This window comes from Rhinopithecus bieti, unplaced genomic scaffold (genome assembly GCF_001698545.2).
Source record: "Rhinopithecus bieti isolate Rb0 unplaced genomic scaffold, ASM169854v2 scaffold_19, whole genome shotgun sequence".
Lineage (NCBI taxonomy): Eukaryota > Metazoa > Chordata > Mammalia > Primates > Cercopithecidae > Rhinopithecus > Rhinopithecus bieti.
The window spans coordinates 2,831,443-2,852,537 of record NW_016803360.1 but is presented as its reverse complement, the minus strand read 5'-3'; the positions used below and the strand labels follow the sequence as shown (position 1 = coordinate 2,852,537).

At 37.2% G+C, this 21,095-nt stretch overlaps 1 protein-coding gene and 1 pseudogene across 1 annotated transcript in view; one reads left to right on the top strand and one right to left on the bottom strand.

Annotated features, from left to right (window-relative positions):
* The window catches only part of LOC108534123 (mesoderm-specific transcript homolog protein-like), a 95,636-nt pseudogene extending 93,584 nt beyond the window's left edge, over window positions 1-2,052 (top strand).
* Window positions 1-21,095, bottom strand: part of LAMA2 (laminin subunit alpha 2) — a 640,343-nt gene that overhangs the window by 597,432 nt on the left and 21,816 nt on the right. The gene's annotated exons all lie outside the window — the stretch shown is intronic.

The window sequence follows — 21,095 nt, the reverse complement described above, 5'->3', positions numbered from 1 at the left end:
CCCCCCCCCCCCCCCCCGCCCCCTTTTTTTTCCCAGAGATCCAGAAAAGGCCTCATAGAGATACTGGCATTTGAACTGTTACTTAAGAATAGGTAGCACTTAAACCGACAGCACTAGCAGAGAGCATCCTAGAATCACAGGAACAGAAAAGCGAAGGCGTCAGAAAGTGTGTGTGTACATGTAGAGAAACAGTGGGCGTTTTAAAAGGAAGTTGAGATGCACTCTGTGATGTGAAAGCCAGTGAAGATAACAGGGAAATATTGAAAGATTTTCATAAGGAATTTATGTAATTAGACTTCTATTTCAGGAAGATTAATATGATAGTGATGTAGAATAATCGGAAGGAGAAGAGACTGTGAATTGAGAAATCAGTTAAGGGATCATATCAGTCAGGACAGGCTAGGATACTGGATAACTGCGGACTCCAAAGTCTCTGTGGATTAAACTAACAAAGATAGCAAGGACATGTATTTCTTGCTGCTGCTCCGTGTACATTTTGGGCCCATGTGTGAAGGGTGGGGGGAACTGAGCTGTACTACACTCAGGCATCCATCTGGAAGATCATCTGTCTCTATAGCATGGTGAATTATGCACTGGCTTGTAAAACGCGTACTCAGTCTAGGAGTAACGCATGTCAGTTCCGTTCACATTTCATTGACTGTGTCTATGCCTAATTTCAGGGGTGAGCAAATGTAATCCTACTATATGCCCAAAAGGAGAGTAACTGGAATATCTGTGAATATTTCAATCCCCTCAAGAGGCGGTTGCAATAGTCAATGAGGGTGTAAGCAGTAGGAATTAAAAGAAATAAGAAAATAAAAGAAATAGTTTAGAAATAGAGGCCGCGGCAACCAGCACACCCGGGCACTTCCCTTGCGGCAGTCGCGCCTAGCAAATGCAGTGCCGCCGTGCACGCCAGAGTGGCTACAGCTGCCCGGCGCGGCGCCGCCCTGTGCGGACTGTGGGCTGCTGACTGCGCCCCCGCTACCGGCCAGCCCTGCTGCGCAACGCTGCAGCGGGCAGCTTGGGATATCGCAGCCGTGCGCAGAGATCGCCTCCGCAGGATGAGGGAGTGGTGGGTCCAGGTGGGTCCGGGTGGGGCTGTGGGCGGTGCTTCTGCTTGCTGCTGGTACTCGCACATCCCGCCCCCTCAGCTCTCACCTGATCCTCACTCATGGAAGTCTTCAGGCAAGTTTTTCACTTACAAGGGACTGCGTATCTTCTACCAAGACTCTGTGGGTGTGGATGGAAGTCGGGAGATAGTTGTGGTTTTACACTTTTTCCAACATCCAGCTACGATTGGTACAAGATTTGGGAAGGTCTGACCTTGAGGTTTCATCGAGTGAGTGCCCTTGATTTCTTAGGCGTTGGCTTCAGTGACAAACCGAGACCACATCACAACTCCATATTTGAGCAGGTCAGCATCGTGGAAGCACTTTTGCGGCATCTGGGGCTCCAGAACCTCAGGATCAAGTCTCATGACTGTGGAGATAATTGTTGCTCAGGAGCTTCTCTACAGGTACAAGCAGAATCCATCTGATCGGCACACCATATAGAGTCTGTCTGTCAAATGGAGGTATCTTCCCTGAGACTCACCGTCCTCTCCTTCTTCAAAAGCTACTCAAAGATGGAGGTGTGCTATCACCCATCCTCACACAACTGATGAACTTCTTTGTATTCTCTCGAGGTCTCACCACAGTCTTTGGGCTGTATACTTGGCCCTCTGAGAGTGAGCTGTGGGACATGTGGGCAGGGATCCGCAACAATGACGGGAAGTTAGCCATTGATGGTCTCTTACAGTACATCAATCAGAGGAAGAAGTTCAGAAGGTGCTGTGTGGGAGCTCTTGCCTCTGTAACTATCCCTATTCATTTTATCTATGGGCCATTGGATCCTGTAAATCTCTATCCAGAGTTTTTGGAGCTGTACGGGAAAACGCTGCCGTGGTCCACAATGTTGATTCTGGATGACCACCACATAAGCCACTACCCACAGATAGAGGATGTCATTGGCTCCTTGAATGCATATATGGGCTTCATCAACTCCCTCTGAGCTGGAATGAGTAGCTTCCCTGTATTACCTCCTCTACTCCCTTATCTGTTGTGTATTCCACTTAGGAAGAATGCCCAAAAGAAGTCCTGGCCATCAAACACTATTCTCTCACAAAGTCCACTTTACTCAAATTGGTGAACAGTGTATAGGAAGAAGCCAGCAGGAGCTCTGACTAAGGTTGACATAATCCACCTCCCATTACTTTGACAACTGATCGAATGTGTGGACTTGGCTTTGTTTTTGTGTTATTAGAAAATTCTGATGAGCATTACTATTCACTGATTCAGAAAGACGTTCTTTTGTATGGAAGCCTTTTTTTTAACACTTTGGACTTCTCTGAAATACTTAGAAGTGCTCATTTCTGGCCCAGCCCCAATAGGAATTCTATAGTAAGAATAAGGAGAAGGGGACCTCCTTCCCTCTCCTTGAATGACTTTATGGGCACATGCTTTTTTAAAGTTCTTTAAGCAACACAGAGCTGAGTCCTCTTTGGCATACCTTCGGATTTAGTTTCATCAGCTGTTTTTAGTTATAAACATTTTGTTAAAATAGATATTAGTTTAAATAATATAGTATTCTAAGTATGATTTAAGACTATGATTTACCTACACATTATATATATATTATAAAGATACTAAACCAGCATACACTTACTCTGCCAGAGTAGTGAACCTAATTAAACATGTTTGATTTCTGAATAAATTAAACTAAATCCAAACTATTTCCTAAAATCACAGAACATTAAGGGCCAATAGTATCCATGTCAGAGATTTACTGTTACTAGATGGGGAGACCAATTCTAACAGCAAAAAACAGTCTGAGACTCCTCATACCTCTGTGCTTAGAAACATGTCTCTCTTGAGCTACTGCAGAGGGGAAGGGATTCTTGTGCAGTCCAAGTCACTGTGCTGAATGTACATTGATTCCTTTATGATGACTGCTTAACTCCCCATTGCCTGTCCCAGAGAGGCTTTCCAATGTAGCTCAGTATTTCCTGTACTTTACAGACACGAAAGTTCCAGAAACTTTAAGAACAAATTCTGAAAGACCTATGAGCAAATGATGCTGAATATTTTTTTAAGCCACATTTCATTGTCTTAGTCAAAGCATGATGATTAAGTGATTATTTAAAATTCATTTTTTTTAAATTAGCAACTTCCAGTATAACAACTTTGAAACTGGAATAAGTGTTTATTTCCTATTAATAAAAATCGTGACAAAAAAAGAAATAAAATCAAGACTTTTCTCATTGATATAATGGGAAGAAAGATAGGGGTCTAGTAGGAATCTAATGGTTTATACCTACAAGACTAATGGGACCCTCAGCAGAAATTTGGAAATAGGAGGAAAATAACTTAATGGAGGTGGGTGAAGACTGTGGAAAGAATGGGATACTTCAGAGGGAGAATGTTTAGCTGTTAAGTTTAAGCCATGTTAAGTTGTAAGTTCTGGAAGGAATGTGCAAGTAAGGATATCCAAAGGCGATAGAAAGTTAGAGATGGAGCTTACTCACAGAAGGGGTCAAATATGGAAATAAGGATTTCGAAGTCACTAACATAGAAGTAATATTTAAATCTATGGGCCCAGATGAGACTGCAAATTTCATATCATTAGATTGACCTTCTCGTATTCTTGAGTCAATAGAAAGAATGTTGATCTAATTTTACTGGCTTCACATTTCTGGGGAAAAAAAACAAACTACTACTAATAAATATAATTCAGGTAAGAATTTGAAAAGTTCTTCAGGAAGAAGGAACACTACACTTTAAGGATGAAATTGGTGATAGCTGTGAATTTTGAATCTTTCAGGAGTCTTATGTTAACATATCCTACAGTTTTTATATCTCATTCCTAGAAGTTCACCATGTAAAAATACAAGTGAAAACTTGACTTCCAGCGGAACAATTAAGAAGCACATACTTAAAGATGATCTTCTGAAAGGCATTATAAGAGTTTTGCAATTTTTAAAGAGAGGTTTCTATTCTCTTTGCCTTAACATGCACAGACATGAATTTTTAGTAAAGAATTAATGAATGAAATCCTTTATGAAGGTTTTCAAGTACAGTCTTTGAACAAAGTTTCCAGCTTGCAAATGTATTGGTTTTTTTACTATCTATGCAGGTAAATTTGAACTAATTCATTATACCAGTGGTTCCCAGCCTTTTGGACACCAGGGTCCAGTTTTGTGGAAGACATATTTTTCCAGAGACCAGGGTTGGGGGTGGTTTTGGGATGATTCAAGTGCATTATATTTATTGTGCACTTCGTGTCTATTATCATTACACTGCAATATATAATGAAATAATTACACAACTCACCATAACATGGAATCAGGGTGAGCCCTGAGCTTGTTTTCCTGCACCTAGATGGTCCCATCTAGGGATAATGAGAAACAGTGACAGATCATCAGACATTAGATCCTCATAAGAAGCATGCAACCTAGATCCCTTACTGATGCAGTTCACAATAGGGTTTGCACTCCTATGAGAATCTAATGCCACTGCTGATCTGACAGGAGGCAGAGCTCAGGTGGTAATGCCAGTGATGGGGAGTGGCTGTAAATACAGACGAAGCTTCACTCACTCACCCACCCACCACTCACTTCCTACTGTGCAGCCCAGTTCCTAACAGGCCACTGACTGGTGGAATGCACGGGTCCCCAATCCCCAGTACCAGTCTGTGGCCCAGGGGTGGGGGACTCCTGAATTACACAATAAACATACATTCAATTATTCTAATGAAGTCAAATATATAAGGTGAAACATTATGATGAGTAGTTTTCAAATTGCTATTATTATTTATTAGTGAACCTTGAAGTCCGTTTAATAGGTCAAAATCAGTATTTTAAAAAGAATATAAAATAGAAATATTGGAGTCCACTGAATGTAAAATGTCTAAGTATTTCTTTAAGACATCTCATGACATTTTTATTATGTGTGAATGTGTTAGAAAGAGAGATATTATCCAATTTAATTGCATTACTTATCAAGAAAAGAGGTTGAAGGCCACTGTTCTAGAGGAATGAGAAGAGAGGAGAAAGAGTGGTGTGTTGACCAGGAAATGTTTTAGCCATTTTATCAGTTAAAGACAAATATCAGCTATGGATACCATGTCACACTTCATTTCAGTAGCCATCGGTCATTCTCAGTCCTTTAGAATCCACCAGATCTTTTTGTCCTGCAGCTCTCAGCTTCGCTATTTTGTGCTTGCTCGATGGTTTATACCTAAAACCATACCTTAGAGGATGAACATATTCAAACTGGATGTCAACCTTAATAAGAGTCAGTGCATACCTCCTTTATTCTCTATTTCATCTTTGTCAGCAGAGCTGAAGTGTACTGGAATTTGTTTCACAATCTTACCAATAATACTACAGCATTGTATCTGATGAATACTAAAGCATCTTTTCAACTCTGAGCTTTAACACTTCATTAGATATTCCTAATTGGAAAAGTGGTCTTTATTTCAAAAGGGCTGAGGAGAAAGGTTGGATTTCCTGAATTTATCTCAGAAAGAGGATTATCAATATTAAAAAGGAGCATAAATATTCAAATTTGGTCTATGGTGTCTTCCATTAACCAAGACGTAATATTAGTATTAAATAATAGTTAGCTATGGAATATTTAACTGTTATTCTGGATTTTTATATGTTGACAAAAGAAACAGAAGATTTGAGCTGTCACCAGTTTGAGAGCCTATTAAAGCATTAGAGTTTTAAAAATTTTCTTTCCAACTCTTCATCTTGGGTTCACTTTAAATATTGAGAACAAATCACATTATTATTAAAGAATTATACATATCTGAGTTACGTCTGGGGATTATACTTTGGGATATGATACGTTCTGATCCTTGAAGCAGTAAAATGACCATATCTAAAGAACAGAGGCCTAAACGAGAGGAATTGGTATTCATACTGTAACCTCTATTGCCACCATGACCAAAGAGCTTTTTAAAATAAGTTAAGAACAGACTCAAAACTAAGAAAACTGAGAGTTGTGGAAAGATGCAATTTCACCTTTGAAGGCCAACACTCTACCCCCCCATGTAGGTGACAAAAAGGAAAAAGAAAAAAAACGGCACACAATTTTCAAATAGAACAGAAAATTTTAGGCAAAGAAATATTGAAATGTTAGAAGTACTATGTAGAGGCCGGGCACAGTGGCTCACGCCTGTAATCCCAGCACTTTGGGGAGGCCAAAGACGGGCCGGATCACGAGGTCAGAGCTGAGTCGAGACCCAATCCTGGCTAACGTGACGGTGAACCCCCCGTCTCCCCTCTGAAAATACGAAAAAATCTAGCCCGGCGCGACGGTTGGCGGGCCGTCTGTAAGTCCCCAGCTAACTTCGGCGAAGGCTGAGGCAAGGGAGAATGGCGTGCAACCCAGGAGCGGAGCTTGCAGTGAGCCGACGATTGGGCGCCACTGCACTCCAGAATGGGCCCGACAGAGCGGGACTCCGTCTCAAAAAAAAAAAAAAAAAAAAAAAAGAAGTACTATGTAGAAATCCTAGATCTGGTGAAATATTCTGTCAGAATGACTCATTGGTGAAGGACCAATGGAGAATCCCAGTCCAACGGAGATAGAACGACAAAGAATGTGGTAGAGAATAAAATGGCCTATTCAGTTTAGGCCCAGGAAGTTTCCCTGTTCCATTTCTCATAGCAACACTGAGACACTGTTGAACGTGCAGAACAAGATACGCATTAAGATGACATTTATGTGATAAACAAAATGAATCAAAGAATAAACCATATAATGCTATATGAGAATTTGTGTCTATGTAAATGCATAACTAAAGAATAAAGGCATTGATTTTCTCTGTATAGAGCGCTGGGAGTGAGGATGTTGTTTCTGAATTATTTTAAAGTGTGGTAAAATGCACATAACATAAAATTCATCATTGTAACCATTTTTAAGTGTACAGTTCAGTAGTATTAGTACCTTCACATTGTTGTGCAACCATCAACACCATTCACATCCAGAATGCTTTTCATCTTGCAAAACTGAAATTTGGTACTCATTAAATAATAACTCCCGATTCCTCTCTCCCTGCAGCCCCTGGTAATCACCATTATACTTTCTGTCTCTATGAATCTGACGACTCTAGGTAAGTAGAATCATAACAGTATTTGTCTTTTTGTAACTGGTATATTTCACTTAGCAGAATGTCCTCAATGTCCATTTATATGGTAGCATGTGTCAGAATTTCCTCTCTTTTACAGATGGAATAATATTCCATCGTATACATGTACAACATTTTATTTAACTGTTTATCTGTCAACAGCCAGGTTGTTCCCACCTTTTGGCTATTGTAAATAATACTATTATGACAGAGATGTACAAACATCTTTTCAGGACCCTGCTTTTAATTATTTGGGGCATATTCCCAGAAGTAGAATTGTTGGATCCTATTGTAATTCTATTTGTAATGTTTTGAGGACCCTCCATACTGTTTTCCATAGTTGTCACACCATTTTATATTCCCATCAACAATGCATAAGGCTTCTAATTCCTTCACATCCTCACCAATTTCTACCTTTCATTTTTAAAATTATGGCAACCATCCTAATGGGTATAAAGTTTCATTTGAATTTTTTACAACCAAAATATATTCACATACTATTTTTTAAACACTCAAAATATCTCAACAATATGGTGTGAAACTTAAGCATGTATATTCTGTAAAAGGCTTGTTGATGTTATTTCTGGTTAAATAATTCTCTTCTCCAAAAGAATATGTAATTGGGTAAAAATAATTGCAACATGATTGATGAGAAGGGATGGCTGGCCTACAGTGGAGTCAAATAGAGCATCCACATGCTGGGAAATAATCCATCTGCATGAGCTGGACCTGCAAAGCCAGCGGGGATGATGGGCTCTTACTAATATCTAAGAGGGGGAGTATAAATTTTTCATATGAGGGATTAAGAAGGATATTTTAAAAGCTTTAGTTTATTATATAGGGGAATTTTTTTCCTAGGATATATTTTCTTGAATTATTAACTGATAATTTAATTGATACTCAAAATAATCAAAATGGCAGATATTTTCTTTACTTTAAAAACGTAACAGGAAACTTCTCCTCCTCCTCCTTCTTCTTCTCTTCCTCTTTCTCCTTTATGAGCAGTTCAATGGTATTAGAATTGAACACTAATAAATGTTTAAATAGGAATGATTTTGGGTGGAGAAGAGTTTCATGTTGTCAGTAGTTAGTAGTTCTGGTAAAGACAAATATAACACCACGTTAATGGAAAGACTTGTGTAACAGCTATGTATACATACACACATAAATACATATATATGTGTGTGTGTATATATATGTATATAAAAGAAGCATGTAAAACTGTAACTGGGATAAAAAATCAAATTAAGGGAGTATCTAGAATCTCTGAGAGCATAGTATGATTTTAATAAATTTTGGAGCATATTTTCTTCTGCCATTATATGTAAGCAGAGATAATAGCTCTCAAAAAATATTCTTGTGTTCCCTACACTTCTCAGTCCCTTGCAGTTAAGAGGGGCATTTGACTATTCTCAGATTGTAAAAATGTGGAGTGGAGTCATGACTATGACTTCCTAGCTGAAGCACTGAAGACCTAGGTGCCAGCTCCCCATTACTCTCTATCTCTGCCATAGTAACCATAAAAGCCATTTCCTGAGTTGGAAACATCACAGGAAGAGGACAACTGGGACCCTGAGTCACCAGATGGACCTGTATTTGACATTGCATCATTGAGAAATAAACCTCTGTAATGCCAAGCTTTTAAGATTTGGGGGTTTATTCATTCTTGCTGTATGGCTTAGCATTGATCAGACTACTACAGCAGATTAGTGATTGAGTAATTGTGTTCTTATAGGAATTAGCAGTGATATTGAGAACAGTGGGAAAAAATTATTATTCCTCTGATCGTTCTACTATCTATATCTTCATCCTTTCTGTACTAAATATATTGAATATATTTTCCCCTTTCAAAATAGTTATATTTGTTTCCTAGTATAGCTATATTTGTTTCCTAATTTTGCTATCTTAGTTTTCTAGGACTGCCATATTAAATTACCACAAACTAGGTGGCTTAAAACAATAGACATTCATTTCACAGTTCAGGAGGCTATAAGTCCGAAACCAAAATGTCAGCCTAGTTGGTTCCTTCTAGACACAGTAAGAAAAAATGTCCATGCTTCTTTCCTTGGCATTGCTTGGTTTGTGGATGCACCACTTGCATCTCTACCTCCATCTTTACACAACTTTCTCCCTGTGTTTCTGTATCTCCTCCCCTCTTCTATGAGGATATCAGCCATATTGGATCAGGGTCCACCCTAAACCAGTATGACATCACCTTAACTTAATCACATTTACAAAGACCCTATTTGCAAATAAGGTCACATTCATAGGTAACTGAGGTTAAGACTTCAACATTTCTTTTTGAAGGATGCAATTCGACCTACAAAAATAGCTTAGAAATGATATGCCACTTCAGCTTCCCACTTTTATCTTCTGGAAGTAAATTTTATAAAACGGATTTAAACAATCCTTACTTTCAGTCATCGTTTTAGAAATTGTTTTGTTTTTGTTTAACATAACTTACCAACTTTTAAAAAAGGAGAGATAATCTTAGTCAAATACTCAAATTCAAACATAATTACTATCTATACTTATACTGAAAATTCTGTTACTATATAAGATGTTCTGGTAAGTTTGTACATTGCAGGCAAGATATGTGTTTCCGGCTTTTTAAGTGCCACTGCTAAGATAAGTGCAAGCAACCGTGCAAAGACAGGATCGATGATCAGAAATGGAATGTAGTTGCCCATCCAAATTGTCAGTTCAAAGCCTCTCAGTTCTTTTCTATATGTTCCTTTCTTGATATTCAATCATCGGCCCTTTTCTGGTCTCTCCTTCTCTTCTTCTCTCTTATTATAGTGCTTCATACTCTCAACATCCCTTTCTCAGCATAAAAAGTCAAGACCAGATGTCAAAGTCCAAAAACAACCTTAAAGTTATATTTTGTCTCATTAATTTGTTCAACATGTGCACACACATACACTCATATATGTGTGCATATATATGCATATTATATATATATATGTAATATCTATATAACAAATACTTATAAGGCCCCAGAGAAACAATGGTTCAAGGTAAAAGGAAGCACATAAACTAGGATATAAACATGGTTAATTGGGAAAAGGGTTTGATTAGGGGAAGAATAGAGCCAATATGGGTACAGAAAATAGAAAAATTCAAACTACTCTAGAGGTCAGAAAGTGCTTCTTGGAGAAACTATAAAAATGGAGCATGAGGGCTGGGCACGGTGGCTCACGCCCGTAATCCCAGCACTTTGGGAGCCCAAGGCAGGCGAATTGCGACGTCGGGAGATCAAGACCAACATAGCCAACATGGTGAAATCCCGTCTGTACTAAAAATACAAAAATTAGCTGGGCGTGGTAGCACACGCCTGTAGTCCCAGCTGCTCTGGAGGCTGAGGCAGGAGAATCACTTGAACCCGGGAGGTGGAGATTGCAGTGAGCTGAGATCACAGCACTGTACTCCAGCCTGGGGACAGAGCAAGACTCTATCAAAAAAAAAAAAAAAAAAAAAGAAAAAAGAAAAGAAAAGAAAAAAGGAAAAAGGAGCATGAAAATTGGCATGCATTAGTCAGGTTAACAGAGAGATGTTTTAGGCAGTGGCAGCATGATGGGCACAGGCTCTGAACTGAAAGAGACAGTGATATATCCCATAAATCCAAAGGAATTCAGAATGGATACAGCTCATTTTTATGATTTAAAAAGTGGTGCGAGATGAGGCTGGAGAGAATTGCAGAGGCCAGAGCGTGAAGTACCTTATAAATAAGGTGGTCATGTAATTCATCATCCAAACCAGTCCACTTCTGAGAATAAAGGGAGCACCACTATTAATTAGGCTGGGGCAGCAGTTGTAAACCAGGGCTGTCAGAGACTAACTGGGATGTACGGCTACATGACTTATAAATCACATTAGCAGAGCTTGGATTCTATACTAAGGTCAATCAGATGCCATGACAGCATTTTAGAGGGAGGAATTGCTCAATACTATTGTGTTTTATAAAGCTTAGTCTAGCTGAAGTATAACAAACAAATGGGGGAGGGCTAAATTGGAAGCAAGAATATCCATCAGAAGGCCACAGTGATGATTTCTAGTGGTGAGATGATGGTGGCCTGAATCACTGTGATGGTTGTAAGCCTGTAAGGAAATTGAAGTAATAATAAGTTGAACCATATGAAATTACTTCTACTCACCATTTGAACCTAGAAAAAGGGCAGTTTTATAAGGCTCATCTAATAGATTTTAAGGAAATAGGATTGATTTGTGGCCAATATTAACCATTATGTAATTGTTATATGATGATGATGACAATGATGATAATGATGATGATGATGACTAGTGAGAATAGTGGTATTATCACGATTGACTGACATAAGTTATACATTAAAGTTTAAAACATAGAACACTTAAAATTGCCACCTCTTGATATTGACAGAACAGTTGATTGTATATGGCTCATACATAAATACGCACAAAGAGGGAAATAACCCCAGAACCACAATCCCAATGAGTGCCTCATGATTCTCAAAGAGGGAAATAGAAGAAAACTTCCAGCATTTTTATGGGCCCATCATTGAGGAAACAGAATGGGAGCGCATTCATTTGCTGGAGATCAGCAGAACACAGTGAAAAGTGACGGAAGAGGAGAAACACCATGGGTCAGATAGAATGTAGGTTTGAAGTCAATTTTGAGGTTACTGTGGGGAACTGAATTTGTGCCAGGAAGGATTTCTGATCTTCACTATTTGAAACAATCACAATATATTACCTATGTTGATGCATTTAATCAGGATCCAAAATGCACACCTCCCAATCCTGACACCGTGACATTACTTATGTTCCCTGCTGCTCCCAGATTCCATATCAAGAAAATGATCAGGCTGGGCGCGGTGGCTCAAGCCTGTAATCCCAGCACTTTGGGAGGCCGAGACGGGCGGATCACGAGGTCAGGAGATCGAGACCATCCTGGCTAATACGGTGAAACCCTGTCTCTACTTAAAATACAAAAAACTAGCCGGGCGACGGGGCGGGCGCCTGTAGTCCCAGCTACTCGGGAGGCTGAGGCAGGAGAATGGCGTAAACCCGGGAGGCGGAGCTTGCAGTGAGCTGAGATCCGTCCACTGCACTCCAGCCTGGGTGGCAGAGCAAGACTCCGTCTCAAAAAATAAAAAAAATAAAAGAAAATGATCAGAAGGCTGAACCTCGAACTACTTGTTTTAAATGGAAAAGTAACTGAAAAATTACTGGATTGGACTAAAATTAATTGAAAGCAACCATATTGTTTGCCCTAAGGAAACTGGGGGCTCAGAGTCACAAATCAAATTTTATACTAGAAATTTAAAATGTACTTTTTTTGCACAATGCTGTGAATATTTTATTTGTTACAAGGGAATGTTTAGTGTAGTGGAGATAATGAAGAAAATGAAGATGAGGAAGACTACTAGGTTTCTAGTTCTACAATAGGTTGGGTGACAATTTTCTATGTAGTATATATGGGAGGATAGGAGTAGAAGATGAAAAATTCAGTTTAACACCTAATAAATCTGCAAATTCTAACTTCCAATATTTGTTTATTTCTTTATATTAATTCTAATTTCACTTAAGATTGTTTAGAATTATGTAGATTTTATGATAAAATGTATTCAATTTTCAGATAAACACAACCAAGACTGCCATGCAAATATATATACATCCTAAAAGTTTACCTTAGATCCTGAATTTTTTTCCCCAATATATCTAAAATCCATTTCAGAAGTCCTACTTTACTAAATTGAATTACAAATTTAGGAAATTTAAAGTAATGTTACCAGTGTTTTGGTAAGTATCACTTTGGGAAGAAAAATAATTATATTTTCTTACTTCTAAATCTTTCACTCACACACAAAAAAACAGAGCTAATCTTTCCATCACTCTTGATTAACCCATACCACTTTATGACAATGAGTTTAAAGTAAAGAAAATAAATAGAAGAAACAAGAAATATTAAGAATATAAAAGCCAGGCTCAGTGGCTCATGCCTATAATCCTAGCACTTTGGGAGGCCAACAGGGGAGGATTGTTTGAGCCCAGGAGTTCAGTCTGAGCAACATGGCAAAATACCATCTTTAAAAAAAAAAAAAAAGAAAAATTAGCCAGGTGTGGTGGCAAGAGCCTGTAGTCCCAGCTAGTGGGGAGGCTGAATTGGGAGGACCGCTTGAAACTGAGATGTCAAGGGTTCAGTGAGCCATGATCCTGCCACTGCACTTCAGCCTGGGCAACAGAGTAAGAGCCTGTCTCAAAAAAAAAAAAAAAGAAAGAAAGAAAAGAAAAAAGAAAAAAGAAAAAGGACAGATAATAGGGTGAGAATATAAAATACAGAGAAAAAGCTGTAAGAAAATGAAATAATTCTTAAAATTATACACATTCAGTAAAGTGGTTGTGGAGAAATTAAAATTCCATGGGAAAGAAGTAGGGCTGATGTGAAGCTCTTCTCATTTCATTGACCTAAGGACTAATTATAATAATATGTAAGTCCTGAAGCAAGCAAGGGGAGCCTCTTTCTCCATTGAGGTTAATAGGCCATATATAAAACAAAGGAAATTTAATTCCTTTGCTGCTTAAAAGGAATAAAAGAAAAGTAAAAGATAAAATGACTTTTAATTGAGAATGTGGAACACACTTTTAAATAGTTAAGAAAATGAATGTTCTTCTCTATATACTATTACAAATCTTCAAGGTATTCAACCGGTGTTGCACGTGGATTGATGGGCAAGTTCTCTTTTTTGCTTATATATAGTTTCTAATTGTGGTAAGCACAGAGTAAACATATATTATTTCTATAATTGTTTTTTTTTTTAAGAGGGGCTTCAATTTCATGTTCTATTTGTAGAATGGTAGGACAAGAAGAGATGACGAGATACTATGGGATTTTTAAAAAAGGAAAGAAAGCCAGCACAAAGAGAATGAAAGAAAAAAGTGAAAACAAGAATCAGGTGGACCAAGGTAGATCTGGTGGAATAAAAACAAATGTGAGGATAACGTCAGGGGGAAAGAGAGGTCAACACTCCCTAGCTATCTCAAACCTAATGCTTAAAAGTTTCCACTTCACCAAACCCCATCCCATCAGATCCAGTCTTACCATCTGGCTTATAACTTATCCAATCCATTCCAATTAAAACAGTGGAAAGATCCAGCTGGAGGGCCAACAGGTTTCCAATTTGACTTGAACGTTCAGATGGGAAAGATGCTGAATCGAAGGTTAAGATTCACCTCCAGCCCTAAGTTCATGCACTAACCTCACAGCCACTGCTGCCAACATCAAATGCTTCTCAAAGTTGTAGGATGTCTCCTGGCTTCTCCACATCGACCCTATTTGAGAAACACCACTCCATAGGAAAGAACCATGGAGCACTATGCCACCAGATTCTAACTTTAAAAAGCAATCACTGAATAAAGATAAAGCAATCATTGAATAAAGATAAAGCAATCACTAGAGAAGGAAGACTTGAAATGCCAGTTACTTTACTGAAGCAATGTTCAATTGAAATGCCCAATTATAAGAGCACTGCATACTCCATTTAAGAAGTAGCCACGTAACACTCAGGTATTCACGTAACAGAAGCTCAGTGATTTTAATACCAGTTATTTCCATTGCTAAAACTAGTACCTACAGTTAGTGTTCTCTCTGATTATTATATTTTTTTGGAGTGCCTACTGACCCAACAAATGGGAATATGAATCAAGATAATTGAAGTTTTAAAAACTTTAACAAGGACTAAAAGTTTGGGCCTCAATTCCCATATCCCAATTAGTCAAATAGGTTTTTTTTTTTTTTTTCACCTGGCTACTATGCTACTCACTTAGGACCATTGAACTGCTATTGAAAATTGCCGTGAAATTCAGGACTATCATCACCAAAGGAGATGGGCGGAGATGAACTAGCAGCAATTAAGAACAGCACAGCAGTTAAATAATAGATAACATTAGCCGACATGTAAATAATTAGGCATTAGGTACACATGCAATTCAATATTTGAATTTCAATGAAAACCATATTTAAATTCCTTTTAAAATAGTGACTAATTAGTTGTATTATACATCTTATTTTAGAAATAAAGAACAGATAGGTTATCTCTCATCATAAATAGTTGGTAGACTAATCACCAAATGATTAAGCTTATATTATCCCCCCACAGTTGTTTTCACTACAAATATCCAACTATAAAGACTTGGATTTTATATTGTAGCCTTAGAGGTTCATTTTTCAGACTATAAAATAACTGGCAGACTATCCACTTGCATAAACATCATTCCAAATTGTGATACAATTTTTATCAGACAATGTATTTCACACTGTTTAAGTAATACTCCCATCGAGTGTAGTTATACAAGACACTGCCAAGTTTACCTGCAGAGAAACACACTTCAATAGTGTTCACACAGCATGAAGGCATTTATCATTATTCAAATATAGAAGAAAAGAAAAGGTTCCGATGTTTTTAACATTATAACTGGCTTGTGGTAAACTGCTGGCAAGCAGCGTTCAGTGGGCTGTGCTTATCCTACACAACTGGAAGACATCTCTCATGCTGTTCCACAAAATACTAAGAGAACCAGAAACGCTTTGGGTAGAATTACTTCCTTAGCTCTCACCCTGTTCTCCAACACCTCTTCCAAGACAACCATGGACTAATCTAAAAGCAGGTTAAAACTACAAGAGAGGCAATGTGTATGTGTACGTATGTTTTTTAAAGAAAAATCATTTTTTTTCCATTAACCTTTCTGCCTTGTTCATGTCAATGTCTGAGTGAACATTTACAAAACATTTTGGCAGAGGCAAATATATGTTCATTTTCAGCATTTGGCCAAATAGCGAGTACATAGCCATGGTATTCAGGAAAAGGTCCACGTGACACCAAAGTATTTCAAATTAGATGAAATATTCAGCCATCTCAATCTTATTTCTACCACTAAATAGGGTCCAGCAATAAGCTGCTCCAATTAGGGCTACTCATAAATAGGTCTGGCTCATTGTCTTAGTCGTTCTTTTACTTTAAATCAGTAATGTACATTAAGTATAAAGCATTTTTGGATAAGTAATATTTTGTTATTTTAATAAGATTTAAAAAATGGAAAAGTATGATATATTAATATTCTACTGAATTTAAGAACACATTTTAAACATCACAAAATAAAGCATAATTAAATTTGATAATAATGAACCCAATAATGATCAACTCAGTTTAATTATCAGGATGTTTTAGATTTGGCATCTTCACCTAAAGGCTCCAGTAAAAGAATTATCTGATTAGCACATACACTTACCGTTTATCTCACAAACTGCCCGTAAGACTCTTCTAAATTGAGGTGTCCATGAAAGCTGTCTCTGTTATCTATAGGTGATACAACTTTAAAAGTAAAGCCTGCCAGGCGCTGTGGCTCATGCCTGTAATCCCAGCACTTTGGGAGGCCGAGGCGGGCGGATCACGAGGTCAGGGGATCAAAACCATCCTGGCTAAAATGGTGAAACCCCGTTTTTACTAAGAGTACAAAAAAAAAAAAAAATTAGCCCAGCGTGGGGGCAGGCACCTGTAGTCCCAGCTACTTGGGAGGCTGAGGCAGGAGAATGGCGTGAACCCAGGAGGCATAGCTTGCAGTGAGCGGAGATTGCACCACTGCACTCCAGCCTGGGTGACAGAGTGAGCCTCTGTCTCAAAATAAATAAATAAATAAATAAATAAATAAATAAATAAATAAAGCCTATAACATAAAATAAAGCTGTAGCAAAATCTTCTTTTGAAGTGAGCATAGCTATTTTAAAATTAGACATGCTTGGAACTGGACTAGGATGTACTGGGCCCAGGAGCTATAATGAACTTGAAGCAAGTATTACAGATATATATGATAGAGGATTACACAGTTAAACAATACAAGTGAGCTCTTATCATAAGTAGTATTTCTCAGTTGCTCACTTTACATTTTGTTGCTGATTTCAGCATTCACTTTTCTAATAAACGTGCAGACATTTTCTAAAATGCAAAATTACATTCACCTGCTATTTAAGTAACATTTATCTCCCTGTTTGCACCAGGGAGCCAATGAGCACAAACCATTGGTTTGAAGTATCAAATTGATACGACATCGCAGAACCAGGTGGCTTTGGGGAGTTGTGACAGTAAAACAACTGAAGCAAACCTTCAGCCATAGAAAGCTATTTTTAAAGTAGAAATGCAATTTCTTTCTAGTTTTTGAAAACTATTTATGGACATTTATGTTGGAAATAATTTCTGTTAATAACCTGAGGGAAAAAAATGGATGAGAAAGTTAGCTTGCCTCTTCTCTTATTAATTTTTTATCTTCCATTTCTTTACCATCCTTTTATTTTCTAATTTTGCCTGGGTTTGCCATATGCTTATACCCACAGCTGAAGAGGATAGCTGAATTTAATGGCACCTACAGATACCTTCAAAAGGTAACTAAGACTTTGGCTATAATGTAAAAAATATATAGAGTTTCCATAACAGACGAATTTTCTTTTCCCTTGCACACAAACCTCAATTATAAACTCATTTAATTTAGAGTCACTATGTGCTGAGGTAATTCCACTACATAAAAATATGATTACGCCTGGTATATTTTGACTATATTTTATTGCTAACAAGCTTCCCCTAATCTGCTCTGAAAGCTTAGCTCTGACTGCTTGACTAGTGCAATTGTGAAGATACTGTTAACAATGTCCACAAATTGATTCCAGAAGTAAGAATATGGTGTCTTGGTCTCTATGTTGCAATAAGTTACAAGTACACAGTTTTAAAATGGAATCTTGATTACAATGCCTGTAGTCAGTAAGTAAAACCATTATTAATGTCATCCAAACAACAATGAAGCAAAGTTATAGCTTACTTTCATGCAGACATTTATGAAAAGTCACAGCAAGAAGCCTGAGGAGCTAGTGAAGTTGATCTTTTTTCATAGAAATGTGTCATTTAGAGACAAAGTGCACCAGTCGAATAAATAATTATAATGGTTGGTTATATCAATGATGGGGTGTATTTTTGTGGGCTAAATTAATCATATTTGAAAATTACTAAAATATGGAACTTGAAAGTTTAAAAGTTCTCCAGCTACTTAGAATTGTCAATGTAGTAATGATCTTTCTCACAGCATCTGGACTCATCAATGCCAATGGCTGTACTCTGCAGTCCATTTCAATAACACGTTAGCAGACCCCATCTTTACTTTTCTTAATCTCTCAGAGTGGATATGTTTCTAAATTTTAATTTTAGCTTATTTTCTCTCATCACAAAGTAACATTTTTCTTTATCAAAGCAAATCTAAACTTAAATTCCAGTCCCTTAATCCTGTGTTCTCACAATTTGTCAACCCTATTTTAACTTAATCTGCCTTTCTCATCGCCCATGCTCCACAGCCCACCATTCCCTCCTCCTGCACTGCTCTTTTCCTGATCTGCCTGTCAAAATTCTCTTCTGTTCAAAACTCAGTCCAAATTCCAACTCCTCTGTGAAACTGCCCTACTCCTGTTAGATGGAAATGTTTCTACTTCCTCATAATTTAAAAACAATTTTAATAACTTTCTTAGAGCCCTTTCTACATTCAGCCTGACTGTATAAATCTAATGATATACATACATTTACTGTTTACTATGCCATTCCTGAGGTTAAAAAATTATCTTGCTCATCTTTGTATCTTGAGTGTAAAATGACTTTTTTCACTCAAAATGCATTGACACATTCTTACTTAATGAATAAACTGGAATTTTTCTTTTCTTCCTTTGGTATCACTGTCTTACCCATAATTATAATAAATTTTAAGCAATTAACTAACAAATGGATAATACCCTGCTTTAAAAGTTAAACAAAATATACTTACTCTGTTTTATATGCTTATGAAGAGATTTTACAGAAAATCTCAAATTTGGCCAGAAACTTAAAAAAACAAAATCTTTCCCTGTAAAGCCAACTTTTCTCCTTATTTTTTTAATTATGTAAAAAGAGGGAGAAAGGAAGAAGTAGGAAGAAAAAGCATCAGTTATGGTATCATTCATTATCCAAAAAATTAACTCACCAATCACATATGTTGATAGAAGTAAATAAACATTACCAGACTAAGATCATGCCTTTATTTAGAAAATAATTTTTCTGTTATAAAATTAAATGAACATTTTTTTCATGCAACTCAGGAATTTGACTCCTAGATAAATATGACAAATGAAAACATATGTCCATAAAAAAACTTGTACATGACTTGTATATAGCAACTTTATTCATAATAATTAAAACTGGAAACAGTCTGAATGTCATCAACAGGCCAATAAAATAAAAATGGAGGTACATTCATACAACAGAAAATGTTAGTAATTAAAAGGAGCAAAATATTGATGGACACAAAAACATGAATGACGTTTACAGACAGTAGACTGGGTGAAACAAGGCAGACAGAAAAAAGTACATAGTTGGTGATTCATATAAAGGAAATTCTAGGACAGATGAAACTAATCAGATAAGAGTTTCAGGGCTGTGGAAAAAGACAGCAAATAACCAGTGAAGGCTTTCTGGAAAAGTAGAAATGTTCTATTGTTTTTGGTTGGGGTGATGGTTATATGGGTATATATATATATTTGTCAAATGTCACATACACTGCTTATGTGTACAGAAACTTTATTTTATAGAAATTATACCTTTAAAACGTTGTTTTTGAAAAGAGATTGTGTCTTTATATCACTTTGTAAATATCTTCCTGTCCAGATAAGCTTCCTTTCCTCAGTTATAGACTCATAACTGCAATAGTCCTAGTCCTCAGGGGTCTCAAGAACAGTTGAAACAAAGTGAATAAAATGCCTGACACAAAATTGGTACTATGCCTTCAATAGAACAGAAAAATATAATTAAAATTTAGGAAAGCTAAATGGAGATAAGAGGTTTAAACTCAATAAACCATATTTTCCAAAGAAATTTTATCATACATATCAACATAAATAAGACTAATCTAAATGATTATCAAAATACATGTCAGAAATAAACACGTACATGATTTATTAGGTCAGGGCTCTAAGTAAAAGTTACCCCAAAGATTGATTTTGAAAATAAAATTGGTCTATCTTGTTTAGTAGTTATAACATAGGAAACTATGACCCAGAATATAATGCATTATATGGAAAGATTTTTAAAGTTATCCAGTTTCTAGAACTTTATACCATCATATAAGTACTGGTCAACCAATATCCAACTAAAATTATAAAATGGTTAATTATTTAATTTAACTTATTAATTCCTCCATTGATTAAAATTGGCATATAAGCAAAAGAAAACCATATGCATCTTGGAAAAGAGACATTATTCTGTTATCTCCTACACATACACAAGAAGTGTAATCTTCAACAGCAGCCTTTTCCTTTAACTAAATTAACAATGCTTATTATATTCTGGCCTCCAGATGCAGAACAACATGTTTTATGTTACTATGCCTAAATTTCGACCTGGCAATAATACTAAGAAACTCAGCAGGAAGGCTGGGCATGGTGGCTCACACCTGTAATCCTAGCACTTTCGGAGGTCAAGGAGGGCAGATCACAAGGTCATGAGTTCGAGACCAGCCTGGCCAACATAGTGAAACCACATCTCCACTGAAAATACAAAAATAAATTAGCCAGGCATGGTGGTGCTCGCCTGTAATCTCAGCTACTCAGGAGGCTGAGGCAGGAGAATCGCTTGAACCCAGGAGGCGGAGGTTGCAGTGAGTCAAGATCATGCCATTGCACTCCAGCCTGGGCAACAGGATGAGACTAGGGAAGGGAAGGGAAGGGGAAAAAGGAAAAGAAAGAAAGAGAGAGAGAGAGAGAGAGAGAGAGAGAGAGAGAGAGAGAGAGAGAGAGAGAAAAGAAAGAAAGAAAGAAAGAAAGAAAGAAAGAAAGAAAGAAAGAAAGAAAAGAAAAGAAAGAAAGAAAGAAAGAAAGAAAGAAAGAA